The following is a 16118-nucleotide window of genomic DNA, read 5'->3' as shown; positions in this document are numbered from 1 at the left end:
TTAAAGTTAAAATATATAGGCAGTAATGGTGCAAAGAAGTTAATACGTAATTTGTAGTAAAATCTTACTAATTTATGTGTGGACATGGCGTATGTGAATTAAATGTTTGAAAAAAAATGATAGTGTTTTAGAGTTAATAAAAGGTCTTTTGGGGACTTGGATTAACATACTAAAATAATTTTTAATTAGTAAAAAGTAATTTTTAAAGTACTTAAGGAGACTTGAAAGTTCTACTAGGTGGAATACACTTCCACTTTAGTGCCTTTAGCAAACTGTAGTTCATAATAGGTCAACTTCAGTTCCACGCCTTTTAAATGTTGCCATATTCAAACTGAAGTCGGTGAGGTTCCATGGGACCCTCGGATCATTTTACATTTTGCGGACAGAGTAGAGACAATTAGAGATGTTTGTGGGCTATGGAGTTAAGAGAGTAGTGGGCATTGTTTAAATAAGTCTGGGACAAGATGGATAGAGTATTGAATGATTAAAGGGAAAGCGAGGGATGGAGGGATCAAGGGTGAAAGTCCCTGAAGAGGGAGGTACTTCCGACCTAAAAATAGCATCTAGTAGAAGGCTCAGGTGGGATATTAATGGTACTGACAAGGATTGTAACTTTAGACCCTTTGGAGAAAGGAGTGAAGTTTAATGAAGTATTTGGAAGCAAGACTAGACGTTTTTAGTCCCATGCTGTCATGTAAATATCAAGTTTCTAAGATGCCTTAAAAGCTTCAGAAGAGATGCATTGAGAGTCATAGACTTGTTGAGGAGGAAAAAAGGTATCACAATACCAGCATTCCTGAGAATGCTGAATTAGGGTCTCCTGGAGAGCTTGTTAAGAGATTCCTGGACCGTCCCCAGCATGTGATTCAGTACATCCTGCGTAGCCACGAATATACTTTCTTAACAAGTTCCCAGGTGATGTTGCTGGTGGCCCAGGGACCACACTTTGAGAATCACTGCCTGGATGGTTCTCAGAACTCTAGAGAACTGAACAGAAACCTAGCTATTTGGTCAGCTTATTTGTAGAGGAAACACAGAAGTGCAGAAGGAGAAACTGGCCTAGAGCCAGGCATACATTTCGAGGTTGAACTGGAATTCGAACCTAAATCTTCCATTGTCATTGAGAATTGAGAAAAGTGAACGGTGTAATGTAAAGATTCCAGTTTTAGAGCCATATTGGAACTTGGTTCCCAGTTTTGCCAATTCTGTCTGTAGCCTTGGATAAGTCACTCAACATCTCTGAATCTATTTACTCAATTGCACAATGGAGATAATAAATGGGATTTATTTATATAAATTCATAGGTAGGACTGTAGGATTGTTGTGAGGGATGTAGATAGGGCTGCCAGGCATCTTGCATGTGTTATATAGTACATGTCTTGTCAGAATGCCCTAAATGTTCTTTTTTCAATACATTACAAAAGTTGGGCAGTTAGAGCTATTTTTCTGCCACAGTAATTGGTGCTTAAATCTGTTAAATGGCAACACAAGGTGCCCTAGATGGGGAATATGGGTAAAGTTCCTGGCACACGGTAATTCCTTTCTCCTTTGAAGTGTCAGCACTTTTTTCTTATATTACCTCTTCTGGCACTTTTACTTTCTCCCTTACTAAATTCTAAGTCCAGTGAGGGCTGGGGCCATGTCTTGTTCTTTCATCCTCACAGGCTTTGGTCTAGAACCTCAAGCATTAGACACGATCCCAGCCCTTTAAGGTTGCTCAAAGGTTATGGCACCTCCCCTTCAATAACAACTGAACATCTATAGTGAGCAGCCACTGTGCTTTACATACATTCCCTGTCTTTCCCAGCAACCTTGTAAGGGAGTGGGCAACTGTACCTTACAGAGATGGTGAAACTAAGATTCGTTGAGCATAAATAATTTGCCAAAGGTCTCAATGCTAGTAAACGCTGGAGCGAGGATCTGGGGGCTTTCTGGCTTCACATTGTTCTCTTTCCATGGCATCATGTTGTTTCCCACAATAAACCGATAAAGTGAACATGTGTTTAGTTTCTAAAGCTTAAGAAGAAAGAACCTGAAGAAGGCAGGCAAATGCTAAAGCCAGCGCAGCCCAGAGGCCAAGGAGCACCCAGCTCAGGGTTGTGCAAACCAGCCCTCACAGGCCTGCAAGCCCCTCATTAGCGCCGAAGCTCCTGAGACCTCTACCTCAAGGCTGAAAGGACCAAGGTGAGATCGCTTCCAGTCCAGTTCATTTGCTGTCCCATTTTAGGCAGCACTGTCTCCTTTTATCACGTTGCACGTGGCCCTCTTGTGCTGCTTAATTCCGGCTCCTTGTTCATACGGATGACCCAGATTGGATCAGTGCAGTAAACCGTGACCCGACCTTTATAAACAAACAAACAAGTAAACCATAACCCAGCAGCAGTAATTGGTCCAGGGGTGGGCAAACGATCTAAGCAAGGCCCATGAGGGTCCTTTTTGCTGTAGAAACCTCGAGAGAATGAAGTCTTTCTGCTGATAGTGCTAAGCTGGGATGACATGGCTGGAAGCCTGAGGCATCTCCCCCATTCTGCCGAACTGGCTGAGCCAAGAAAGTGGTGAATAGAGAAAGAGTCTCAGGAGTTTGATGTCCCTGGTTCCGGCGGTGCTGCCTTAACATTTGGAGCTACCCACTATCCCTTGTAGGGGTAGGAGTTGTGGGTTGTTTATTCTTTTTTGCTTAATCTTGTTTGAGTTGGGGTTCTGTCATTTCAACCCCCAAGAGCCACAGCTGTCAATACCAAGATAACACTTGGATGAATAATCCTAAAGGAACCCCGAATTTTAAGCACCCTCATAGTTATAAATCCTTACATAAATATCTTCCTTTAAAAGCACTTTATTTCTCATAATCATTGTTTTCATTGTTTCTAGTATTGGTTGTGTAGAATGGTACTGACATAGATGTATTCCTATTGACCTTTCAAAGAACCTACAGACTTTTGAGGAATGCTTACATACGTGTACCTACTCTTTACCAGTCAGGAGTAAAAAGCTGCAGCATTTATTTCTATGGGCAGTCATGCCTTTCCTTGAGATAGGATTTCAAAACCATGCTATACTTTTCTGCTAAGGAAATAATGCAATGACAAAAGCAGAATGTTTGGGGAGAATTTGTTTCCTAATGAGTATTAGTAGTTTTTTGTATTTGTAAAGAGCTTTGTAGTAATTAAGTGGCCTATGCTATTTCAATAGACAGAAGCTTCCTATACTATAAAAATGCCCTTAACTATAAAACCTCAAGAATAATTATACCATAAAACATACTTTATAATATGGACAGAAAAGATACATTTCCCAACCGACCATAGCCATTTGTCTCTGGTTCTGGTATCATGACAGACATATTTATGTGCAAGAAAATACAAATCTATTCTTCATGAACTGCATTCACTGCTTCAAAGATCCAAGTGGGAAGCAGAACATTTGCTCCATCTTAAATCTTCTTGCTAGAATTTGAACATAGTTTTAGAAATGCTTTTTGGCTTCTTGTTTGAATTACTTCTCATGCATAGGCACTAATGGAAAATGGTTCAGAACATAGAAAGATTGCAATTTCCCCCGTGGGCACAAAACATTTTAGACCAGTCAACATCAATCAAAGAAACATCATCAAAGAAACTGTCCAACTGCAATTTAAGTATGTATCATGTAATAAACATTGTGATGTTAATATTACATATTCATATGGTCTCTGGCACTGGAATAGCTGGCGTATGTATAATAAAGGAAAAGGCAAAGAACTCAGCTTTATCTCTTTTATCCCTTTTCAAGAGAAATATCTCATGTGTTTCCATGTTTGGAATATTTCCTAGCATGGCTGAAAAAGCAAGGAATAAACAGCAATCATTCAGTGTGCCTGATGGTACAAAATAAAGCAGTTATTCACAAACAGAAAACTGGACTTTTGAGCAGATGTTTATTTAAATACAAACATCAACTCCTACTTTTCCTGTTATCTCCAATTATGTGATGCAATATTTTTACCAGAAGAAGCTCTTTTTAAAAACAGCCTTCCAGGGAGTGAATAAACAATACTATATTTGGCTAACAGCTGCTTTTGGAAAATGAGATGTCAGCAAAGCTGAATGTTGTTTAAAGAAAACTAATTATCCAGCTACCTTTGACTTGGATCAGAGTAAATAAAGCACTTCCCTATTTGCACTGAAATGTTTTGTCTAGGAATTAAATATTAGGTATTAGTCAGATATTTCACTTCTTCCATCATTTGCCATGTGGAGCAAATTACATTTAAGAAGTATCCCTGTGTTTGATTTTGCTGCCCAAACCACTTCAGGTCATCTGGTGCTGCAGAGCCGCTGCTGCTGTGCTGCCTCACCCTCCACTAGTTCTTCTGTTTAGTGTAAAGCGGTGTGTTTATGGACACATTGAAACACAGGTGACCTAGTGACACACAGTATGGTGGCATTTGTGTGGATTTAATTATGCAAATGTCAGTATAAGTGTATGTGTCAGATCACGTATAGAATCTGAAATAATGGAAATACCACCAGTGTTTGAAAGTTCGTTTGAAGTTTGGCAAGCCAAGAGGACTGTAAAACTGGTGTATGCCATTGCCGACTGGCACTTTGACAGAAAACATACCCGCAGCCCTTTGTCAGCATTGTGTCAGCCAGGCTGTGGCTTCCCTGAATTAGAGCTCCTGCAGGTGCCTGTGATGATAAATCTCCTTACTTCCTTTTCTTTTTTTTTTGGCCACACCACTGGGCACGTGGGATCCCAGTTCCCCGACCAGGGATCGAACCCGCGCCCCCTGCCTTGGAAGCGCAGAGTCTTAACCACTGGACTGCCAGGAAAGTCCTGACTCTCCTTATTTTCACATCGACTGTTTTATAATTTGAAATATTTTTACCTTCTGAGGCAATCTCACCTGAGCACTCATTAAATGGGGGTGACAATGCTAGAGCTGAAAATTTGGCATTTTGGAATGAACTTCAGATTGGCTTTAATGTCATGAAGGCCAAACAAACAGTTCCTGTGGCACATTTTAGAGCGAGGACCCTGTAAAATGTTAGTGATAATCTTGAGAAAATAAAAAGCAGCATGAAAGCAAAAATGTACAATAGTTGTGGATTTTGAGGAAGCATCTCCCATTAACTTCTGTGGAAAAATCAGTATTGAGTTATGCACATTCTTCAAGGATATATCCTCTGTCTAAAATCTGGTATATGATTTTCATATAAACTATTGTTAGGAAACAATTCTGGGACAAGCACGGGTTTAATGATTCTGTAAATGTTCGTTCTTCCAATGAGTATTTATTGAAAACGTTTTATTAGCCAAATAACTAGGTCGTGAGGACAGTGTTCAACTCGTCTTGTCTTCATGGACTTTACAACCCCTTGCTAGGAACACAGATTATAAGCAAGTAAATAAATGTAATGGGATGTTCCTGCCTCTTTTGACCAGTAAGGTAGTTGTCAGAGCAGTTATCAGAATTCCATACCTGATATGCAGACTTACAAGGAAATGGCTCTAAGAACCTGTCCCACAAGTCTTGGGCCCAGGATAAAGGTACAGCCTTTCCAGGGCCCGGGGCAAAGTGAAAGTATTAAATTCCAGACGGCAACAACAGAGCGTTAAACCAGGCCCGAGGCCCTTCCAAGTGTGGAGGCCCCTGTGACTGCACAGGTCACATGCCTGTGAAGCTGGCCCTGCTTAGATCCTTTAGCCAAAAAAGCAAAACAAAACAAAGTGAAAAAGCTTAGAGTAGAGAAGAGAGATTTGGGGGATGGTGATCTTTGGAGAGCTGGGCTATGCTTGGGAATGCTACCGTCTAACTAACCCAAGTCTAGTGGCGGGGACGGTTCACAGGGACCCTTGAAGAGCTCTGACACGTGTTTCCTGCCATGGTGAGACACAGAACCAGTGCCCGCCGGAGGGGCCTGAGAAGCTAACACTGAAGACTTACTGGGAGCGTAGCTCCTACCCACGATATCTGCAGGACAGTCAGGAGGGTGCCACTGGGATGGGACCAAACCGCATGGCTAGAGCTCGCGGGGTCGAGTGTTGTTTGCCTAATTGGATTGGGTCCAAGGGGAGAGAGCTGGAAGGGGTTTCTTGGGCCAGGCTGCATTCGCCAAATGGCATCAAGCTCTGTGTCCAATCAAAGCTAATGGAGTCTCTTCCTGCCATTTAGAACAGCCACTCAGACTCACACTCCTCCAGGCCCCTTTGTAAAGTCAAGGTAACTATCAATAGCAATATACAGCGGCCCCGTGTACCCATTACCCAGTGTCATTATTATTACATGTGAAACCCACAGCATAATCTCTTTCTGTCCACATCTCCCTTTCTTTTTCAAAAAGATGTATTTCCTTACACTTTTTCAACTTTTCTTTATACTTTTACAACATATCTATCTTCATCATCATCATCATATTGCATGCTTTTATGCCTTACATAAATATTAAAGATTCTGACATTTATTTATTTTGTTTGGCTTTGTGAGATTCATCCATGTTGATAAATGTAGCTATAGTTCATTTGCTTTTACTACAGCATTCCATTGTATGACTCTACTATAATTTATTCATCTCTTCTATTAATAGACACTTGTTTCTCCTGTTTTGGTGTTATGAACAGCGCTGCTATAAGTTTTATTATATATGTCTCCATCTGCTAGTGTGCAAGGGCTTTTTTTGTAGGGGTTACAGACCCATTCCATGTCCTTCCCCTGCTCTGTTCTGTATCTCAGGGACCTGACCCCCATAGGTTGCATTTCCCAGATTCCCGTGTCCCCTGGCTTGCTTCTGGGCTTAGCCAATGGGAGGCGCTGGCGGGAGAGAGAAGTCAGTGCATATCTGCCTCTTGCTCAGATGATGTCGCTTCTGCACCTCCGGCTCCCATCCCACAGGTCCACCCTGGTTCTAGCTTCTGCCCAGAGACCCCAACTAACTCCTGGTCTTCTGTAGCCTCAGTCTTTTGTCTCAATAGACTGAGATGGGAGTGAGTTCCTGAAATGGCTGGTCCCTGGTTGCCTCACTGTTTGCTGTTTGACTTCCCAGCTCTTTCAATCCACAGGTCACCAATTCCTTTTATTAAATTCCTTCTGTTTCAAGACCTGGAATGGATTTTCTTTTCCAGTTACATCCTAATATATAGGTTGTGCATATCTTCAACTCCAAATTGCTCTCCAAAGTGGGTACACCTACTAACGCTTCTAGCAACAGTGTATGTGTTCCCATTGTTTCAATAACCAATATTAAGAATTGTCATGGCTTCCCTGGTGACACAGTGGTTAAGAATCCGCCTGCCAATGCAGGGGACACGGGTTCGAGCCCTGGTCTGGGAAGATCCCACATGCTACAGAGCAACTAAGCCTGTGTGCCACAACTACTGTACTGAAGCCTGTGCTCTAGAGCCCGCGAGCCACAACTACAGAAGCCTGCGTGCCTAGAGCCCGTGCTCTGAAACAAGAGAAGCCACCGGCAATGAGAAGCCAGCGCGCCGCAACGAAGAGTAACCCCCGCTCACTGCAACTAGAGAAAGTCCGTGCGCAGCAATGAAGACCCAACACAGCCATAAATAAATAAATAAGATTGTCAGACTTTTACAATTTTGCTAATCTAATTAGTCCGAAACAATATTTCACTGAAGTTTTAGTTTTCTTTCCTTGAGACTGAGGGTCTTTCTATATATTATTGACCATCCAGGTTTTCCTTTGGTAAATTGCTTGCTTGGCTTTAGAAATAAAACTGTCTTTATTTGCATACAACATGATCATCAACATAGATAATCCTATGGAATCTACAAAAAAACCTAGAACTAATAAATGAGTTTTACAAGACTACAGAATATAATATCAGTATGAAAAATATATTGCATTTCTGCATACTAGCAACCATTTTTCAGAAAATTTTGTTGGTTCCTTAAAAGGGAAATATACCACAAAGTATGACCGAGCCATTCCACCTCTAACTACCTAAGAGGTATAAAATTGTTTGCCTTTTTTTTTTTTCCTGCAAAAAAGCTTTATTGTTTCCACTTGGTCCAGGGCTTGGGAGAGGGCTCCAGGGTAGTTAAAAAGCTGCCTACTGGCTGCAGAGAAGGGCTTCAGGCAGAAGCCCTGACACCAGAGGGCTCCTCAAAGGTCGCTGGGCTTTGGTCGGCTCCTAGTGGTACTTGAGGGTGAGCCTTTCGAAGAGATAATCGCCCAGCCCAGCCTGGCGCCAGCCAGCCTGCGGTAGTTGGTCAGGTGGTCGCCCATGTTCTTGATAAGTTTCACCTGCTCATCTAGGACGTGTGCTCTCCTGGAAGTCACACAGGTGGGAGTCTGCGTGGGCAGAAGCCAGGGCACGCAGGTCCAAAATGGCCTAGCTCAGGTTCTTCTCCATGAGCATGGCGGCTTCCATAGCGTCCTGGGTTTTACCCCACTCATCTTGGGGTGCCTTCTGCACGTCTGGAAGAGGGCGCAGCCACTGCGCTGGTTTTGCATCTTCAAGAGACACCGGGAGCCTTCCCGCTTCTCGTTGGCTGATTTGCGGAAAACGTGGCCCACGCCCTCCAGAGCCACATCCTTGCGGTGGAAATAGAAGCCCTGAGAGAGGTAGGTGTAGGAGGTCCGCAGATGCAGGTTGACCAGGCGGTGGACAATGGCCTCCACCTCGGTGGAATCATTCTGACCAATTTGGGAGCTCACGGTTGGTTCGTAATAAGGAGTTAAGCTCAAAAAAGGGTGTTGGCGGGTCCCGAGGCCAAGGATCCTGAACTGCTGATTCTGAGGGTTGCGACTGGAAGAAACGTTGGAGGGTAGTCGGAGGCTGGAGCGAGGGGTGTCCCTGGGTCTGTGGCCTCCAAACGCCGTTGCAGCAAGAGAGATCCGTGGGACCACGGAGCGTACTGCTTGTTTGCCTATTATTTGATTGTTTGGTTCTTACTGATTTATAGGAGTTACTTATGTTCTACATACTAATTCTTTGTTGGCTATACGTGTGGTAAATACCTTCTCCCATTCCTTGTCTCGTCTTGCCGTTTTTTTCAATAGTATGTTCTCGTGGACAGACGTTTCTAATTGTAATGTAGTTTTCATGTTTCCCTGAGTCTCACAGAACATTGCTGATCAGATGAGGGCCACCAGATGTGACCAGCCTACCTGTATTGGCAAAATTCTGCAACCCACATCCCCTCGACAGAGCATGTGCAGAAGGCAGCTTGCAGTTGGCTAGTCAGGAACCCTATGTCAGCATTTCCCATTAGAGTAAATGGACTCCCGAGAGGAAGTCTGAGGCTCTATTTGCTGCAGATCCTTCCTACGTGGGAGCATGGAGGGGGCCTGGCCGCACTGGGGGCACCTCCCAGGCTTTTCTAGCCCAACTGTATCTCAGACTCAGCTGAACGCAAGCCTATAAAGGGAACGTGTTTTTTTGTTTGTTTGTTTTTTAATTTGTACTGAGCCTGGCTTGGAAAGTGTATTGAACAGGGTGGGTCCCTGAAACATAGCCAGCTACGTTCAATGTGACCAGCTGGCGACCAAGAGCCATGCTGGGTTGGAGCAGAGAACAGAGGCAGTGTGCGGCCGGGGCCTCGCGCTGCCACAGGAAGCAGATAAATCTTAAGCACGACTACACAGCAGGCTGAGGAGGGCCAGCCCAGGACCAGCCTGGCGCCTGCACGCCGCCCAGGCCTGCACATCCATCTCTCCACTGGGGACGGCAGCCTGTAGCACAGACGCACTGTGAGGCCTGACTCCCCAGAACAAAGGTCAGGAGCTCTTCTAACATGTGCATTTTAGGTTGGTTATTACTTGCACATGATATTTTAAAAATTCAAGCAGTATAACGAAAAGTACACAAAGCCCTGCTTCTTTCTTGCCCTCGTCATCTGGGTTCCCACCTCTCCTTCCCCCCTGATATTTCCTTTATGCAAGTAAATATGAATGTATATTGTTATACCTCTCTGTTTTTACCCCAAAACAGCATATACAGACAGATTAGGCGTGGTATCCTGACCACTGGACCGCCAGGGAATTCCCTCCTTATCTTATCATTTGCAAATTTTCTTACAAAAGTCTATGGTCACCCACCAGTCCAAGACAGATGTAAGTCAGGTATAAAAGGGTGATTTTTTTTTTCTTTTTAAATACTTCAGAATCAGAAAAAAAGGTTGTGTGATGTGTTTATTAAAGAAAATTTGGAAAATAGAGAAAAGCACAAAGAAGAAAATAAAATGTAAGAGTAATTCTACTAGCAGAAAGATTCCAGTGATCACCATTATGGTGTTTAGGATACAATACTTTATAATGGGTATATTGCATGTCCCAATAAAACACATATACAGTTAATATATATATATATATTTTTTTTTTTTGCGGTGCGCGGGCCCCTCGCTGTTGTGGCCTCTCCCGTTGCGGAGCACAGGCTCGGGACGCGCAGGCTTAGCAGCCATGGCTCACGGGCCCAGCCGCTCCGCGGCATGTGGGATCTTCCCGGACCAGGGCACGAACCCGTGTCCCCTGCATCGGCAGGCAGACCCTCAACCACTGCGCCACCAGGGAAGCCCTAACATATATTTTAAACTGTAAAATGGAAAAACATTAATCAATGCTTGTTTATTTACCATAAAATCACAAGTGTTCGATATTTCCAATTCATTGGTGACAATAATGTGATGTGTTGATGTATGCATTAGTTTGCTCTCTCTATATATGTATATTTAAATTTTTTTCTATGTGTATATATATATATTCTCTATACGTGTTATTTTTAAAAGGAGTCTTAAGTAGAGGCACATACTGATTTTTTGCCTAGTGTAAAGAATTGCATCACCTCTCTACTCAGTTCAAGGCGTTTCAACTCATATTTATTCTCTACTTTAATTATAGCAGTAATTCCTTACATTTGTATACAGTACCACAGTTTGCAAAAGTCTTCTTTGCTCTTTTGAACAGCCCGTTGAGTGAGGTAGTACTATTTTCATTGGCCGGATAAGGAAACTGAGGATCACAGAGGTTAAGTGTCTTGTCTAAGGCCATCTAGCTACTTGGGTAGGAGACTTGTAGGTTTGGATTCCAAGTCTAGTTCTCATTCCACCAGACCCTGGAGGGGACAGAAGAAAGAAGAAACACCCTATGTTCCCAGACCTGTTTAGGTTTGCAATGTAGCTGATGAGATGAGTCACAAAACCATTAGACACCCAGAGAAGAAAACACCTGGCCTAACAGAGGCAAATATGATCACCCTCATCAGGCCCTATGCATCATCCTTCATTTAGCCAGTTTCCATCGCTTCTCCCTGTTGCCTTACTTGGTCTTCTTCTGGCCTCTGTGGCACCCACCTAGACCTCAAAGGCCTTCGAAGAAAAGCTCCTGATGAGAAATTGGAAAGAACTTTAGCTGATTTCTGGTCCTGGGAATTCCAGACTGTAGGCCAGGCAGATGTGCACTCCTCCAGCAATGGAAATTTTTCATTGACAAGTGAGAATTACGCCTTAAATATTGTGTTTCTCCTGTAGCTTAAAAATGTTTGTCATGCATTCGTTCGATTGTTCAGTCATTTACTCGATCATGTTTGAATTCAACAAGCATCATTGAGGACCCAGCATGTCCTTGGTGTCCTAGGGCGCCCTGCTAGCCCTAGAAATGAAACCTGAGTTAGCCCCTTAAGGAGTTCCATTTCCACGTGACTCTTTTAGTTACTTGGGCAACAGACTTGAGTGCGGCATTATTCTCTTTTTCATACCATAGTCACCCCTGTGAAGATAAGGGCTCTGTTCCAGGACCAAGATTGAAGGTGGTAGAGTCCAACATGTACAAGACAGCCCACATGGGGTGCAAAAAGAAAATATTTTGATGTATCCTTGTAACATTTCTTTTATTGGGAATGTGTTTTCCAAAATGTACAATATGTTAGTGTTACATGCAGTAGTGCACATATATACTTTCTGAATCCATAACTACACATATGTCATGTGCTCAATAGTGTTTTATCGATGGGGGGGCAGTCAAGAATTTGGGTTTCCCTGCTCTACAGCCACAGCTACACTGCCTCTTCTTTCTCAGCAGTATATAAAACCCTGCTGAAAGGCTCATCTGGGGAGCTTTCCAAAGTCACTGGGTTCAGATTTGGCCTGATGGCTGAGGAGAGACTTATACAAAGTTTCTAGAGCAGTAGAGTTTGAGTGAGGTCCTACAGTCTGTGCCAGACCTTCTCTCTTACACAGAGCAAGGATAGATTTCTTCTTAGCTCAGTAATCCCTTCCTTCCTGCCAGGATCTTGAATCTTAAGAGCGTACTTTTTCCCCTTATACTTGGAGAACTCGTTTTCTGTTTATTTGATGTTGGAGCTCTTCTGCAGACTGAGTCTTCACCTCTTTTCCCAAGTAAGCACCGTGCTTTATCAACCCCCTTCCCTCCTGCCCCTGATCTGGAGTTGGAAGGGAATTGGTTGGGGCCCGAGTTCCCCTCTCTTCTATTGCCAGACATTTACGTTTGGCAATGGATACCAAGCAAGCATCCTCTATCATTAGCATTCTATCTCTGGAATGGAATTCTAGAGCATTCTACCGACTTCACCAACGAGTTCTGCTCACTTATCCAGTGTCTGGGCATCGAACACTCTTTGCCTACTTTCTTGCCCAGGAATCCTTTCTGCTGTACCGTAGTGGATTTCTGGGCTGAGGACTATTTTCACTTTCATCTAAGTGTTCTATTTTCTTCTTTCTCCACTCCACCTCCGCTCTCGCTTCAGTGATATCGTGGAAATCATTACAGCTTCTGAAAAATAGAGGTTGTTTCACTAAAAGAATTACTAGTCTATGATATTTCAAAAAGTACTTAGGTGGGGAATGTGATTATTTGAATTGCAAAAAGGTCTTAAAAGATTCTTTTTTATTTTCTTGACATATGATCAGTTTGATCAAAATTTCAATTTTGATCAACTGTTCCAGAGACCCATCTGTTGTGCAATGTGAATTTTACTTGAAGTATCCCTTTCTTCCAGTTCGGGCCTTTGCTAAAGTCCTTGCGTGGAGTGTCTGTATTTTGAGATGAAATTTGGAAAAATTGCTCATCCACGTTAGAGGTAAGCCAGATGATCCCTGCAAACATCCCCATCTGGTTTCAGACAAGAATTCTGAGCTTATCAACTCCCAGGGCCACGTGGGGGCAAAGGCAGTCAGGCAGAATCATTTTGAGTAAGCCATTCTGTGGGATCTTTTCTTCCAAAGCAAATGAGGGCTTCCTGTCCTTGATGCTAAAGTGTAATGACACGTTCATGACATCTATAATTAGATAGGGAAGGCTCACTGCCTATAGTGTAAAATGGCACAAACACAAGAGAAGTTTTATTTTATTTTATTTTTTTTGGCTACGCCGCGTGGCTTGTGGGATCTTAGTTCCCCGACCAGGGATTGAACTTGTGCCCCCTGCAGTGGAGGCGTCAAGTCCTAACCACTGGACCGCCAGGGAATTCCCAAAAAGTGTATTTCTTGCTCTGATGAGAGCACTGGGTAATGAAAAGGATGACAGGATGACTCTCCTGTAGGCAGTCGTTCAGGGACCCAGACGGGCGACGCTCTAGCATCTTCATCCCATGGCTTCCAGAACTGCCCTAGCAGGCGTCTCCGTACCAGCCATCCAGAAGGCGGATGAAAACATGGAGCAATGTGCCTGGCCAGGTGTGGACACGGCATACCTCACTTGTCACATTCCATCGTCTAAGACACGGTCACATGGCCATGCCTAACTGCAAGCCAGGATGGGAAATGAGGGCTAGTTGGGCATTGAACAAGAAAAGGAGAATGTGGGTGCCCATCTCTGCCACCACATCCTTACGCTTTGGCTCACGGAAACATTTATTCCAAAGTCCCCCTTTATTAACCAGTGAGAATCAATTGTGTATTCAGAAGTAGCTCAGGGATCCCTTTCCTAGGCAGGCCAGGTACCTTATCTTTTTTTTTTTGCGCTACTTGGGCCTCTCACTGTTGTGGCCTCTCCCGTTGCGGAGCACAGGCTCCGGACGCGCAGGCTCAGCGGCCATGGCTCACGGGCCCAGCCGCTCCGCGGCATGTGGGATCTTCCCGGACCGGGGCACGAACCCATGTCCCCTGCATCGGCAGGCGGACTCTCAACCACTGCGCCACCAGGGAAGCCCACCTTATCATTTTATAGAGGATGACAAACCCGTTCTAAATGGCGCACAGTGGATTCGAGTGTCTCACCAAAGGATTCCAGATGATCAGCAAATCTCTACGGGAACAAGCAGGGGTGACCTCTCCGGAACTGTACACACGAGTGTGGCATATCTACCTTCTCACTGGAGGCTATGATCCAGTGTTCCCAAGTGTCTGAAAAGCTGATATACACGGCCTTTTCACTTGATCAGGGGAAATTCTGGTCTTATCTTTGCAAATAAAAATAATTCTTCTGCTGAAATTGCCTACTTGTTATCTGGAAAGACAGCAGGAATTCCTTATCGAGACAGGCCCTGGCAACCGGCCTCAAACCTGGGCAATGGAAATAGATGGTCTGGGCAAATGCCAGAGACTTTCATCTTTTGGAGAAACTAATACATAGGGCATCAGCTGAGTTTCCATTTCAGTGCAACTTAAGCCTGAGTGATAAAGGCAGCCTGTTCTGTGAACCTTTATTACATAACCCTCATGTGACTCAGGGCTGCTATTTATAGTTTTCCATTGTGTGGAAATGGAGCGGGTTACAGGGATGCAGCTTCCTCCTCCTCCAGCGTCCCAGAAGGAGATCAAAATGACTCTGCATTTATGACCTAGCCTAGGGCTTTCAAAACTGCTCTTGCTTTATCGTCAAAAACAATTTTGGCTCCTACCTTACCCTGAAGTTCGTTCGTTCCTTCCTTCCTTCTTTCATTCATTCATCATCTATTCATTCATTCATTTAACAAATATTTAGTGAGTGCCTACCAGGCACTGGGGATGCAAAGTTGAATAAAACACACATGGAGTGGAGGAAGGGGTTGAAGACACTGATTCCTAGATCCCATCCCAGACCAATGAAAACAAAGTATCTGTGGGTGAGTTCTGGTGGGTATGTTGTAATATCTCTCCGAGAGAGTCCAATGTGCAGCTCGGATTGAGAACCACTAGAATTTGTAGACATTGAAGCCAGAGGAGCGTATAAGGTTTAATATGTCATAGAGGACCACTAGAAAGAGAACCAAACAAAGAAGGCATTAAGGAACAGTGCAGGGCTTCCCTCGTGGCGCAGTGGTTAAATCCGCCTGCCAATGCAGGGGACACGTGTTCAAGTCCTGTTCTGGGAAGATCCCACATGCTGCGGAGCAACTAAGCCCGTGCGCCACAACTACTGAGCCTGTGCTCTAGAGCCTGTGAGCCACAACTACTGAGCCCACGTGCCACAACTACTGAAGCCCGTGCGCCTAGAGCCCATGCTCCACAACAAGAGAAGCCATCACATTGAGAAGCCTATGCACTGCAACGAAGACCCAACACAGCCAAAAATAAATTAAAAAAAAAAAAACCCAAAAAATAACAGTGCAGAGAGAATTGAAAGTTGCTTGATACAGTTAAAGAGAAATAACTTTGTCATCCGATCCATCTGTGGTGGAACTTCAGCCTTTCTGCTTTTTAGCTTGTGTGATGCTGTGCAAGCGTTTAACCCTCTGAGTCTCAGCTTCCGCGTTTTTATTTATTTTTTTAATTTTAATTTTTTATTTTTGGCTGCGTTGGGTCTCCGCTGCTGCGCGCAGGCTTTCTCTAGTTGCGGTGAGCGGGGGCTACTCTTCGTTGCGGTGCGCGGGCTTCTCATTGCGGCGGTTTCTCTTGTGAAGCACGGGATCTAGGCGCGTGGTCTTCAGTAGTTGTGGCACGCGGGCTCAGTCGTCGTGGCTCGTGGCCTCTAGAGCACAGGCTCAGTAGTTGTGGCGCATGGGCTTAGTTGCTCTGCAGCCTGTGAGATCTTCCCGGACCAGAGCTTGAACCCGTGTCCCCTGCATTGGCAGACGGATTCTTAACCACTGCGCCACCAGGGAAGTCCAGCTTCCGTGTTTTTAAAGTGAGGATAATAATGATCTTCACATCCTAGGATTGCCGTGAGCATCTAATCAAAATGCCTGGCGTGCAAAAAATCTGTTATTTTTGTTATTATTTGGAAGTCAGGAGGAAAGATC

General features: G+C 44.1%; 1 pseudogene; it reads right to left on the bottom strand.

Moving 5' to 3' along the window:
- Positions 1–8132: 8132 nt before the first annotated feature.
- LOC138842363 (ferritin light chain pseudogene) lies at positions 8133–10990 on the bottom strand (annotated as a pseudogene).
- Between the last annotated feature and the right edge of the window lie 5128 nt (positions 10991–16118).

The sequence above is a fragment of the Globicephala melas genome, chromosome 16 (assembly GCF_963455315.2).
Source record: "Globicephala melas chromosome 16, mGloMel1.2, whole genome shotgun sequence".
NCBI lineage: Eukaryota > Metazoa > Chordata > Mammalia > Artiodactyla > Delphinidae > Globicephala > Globicephala melas.
This window is presented reverse-complemented; position numbering and strand designations above follow the sequence as displayed.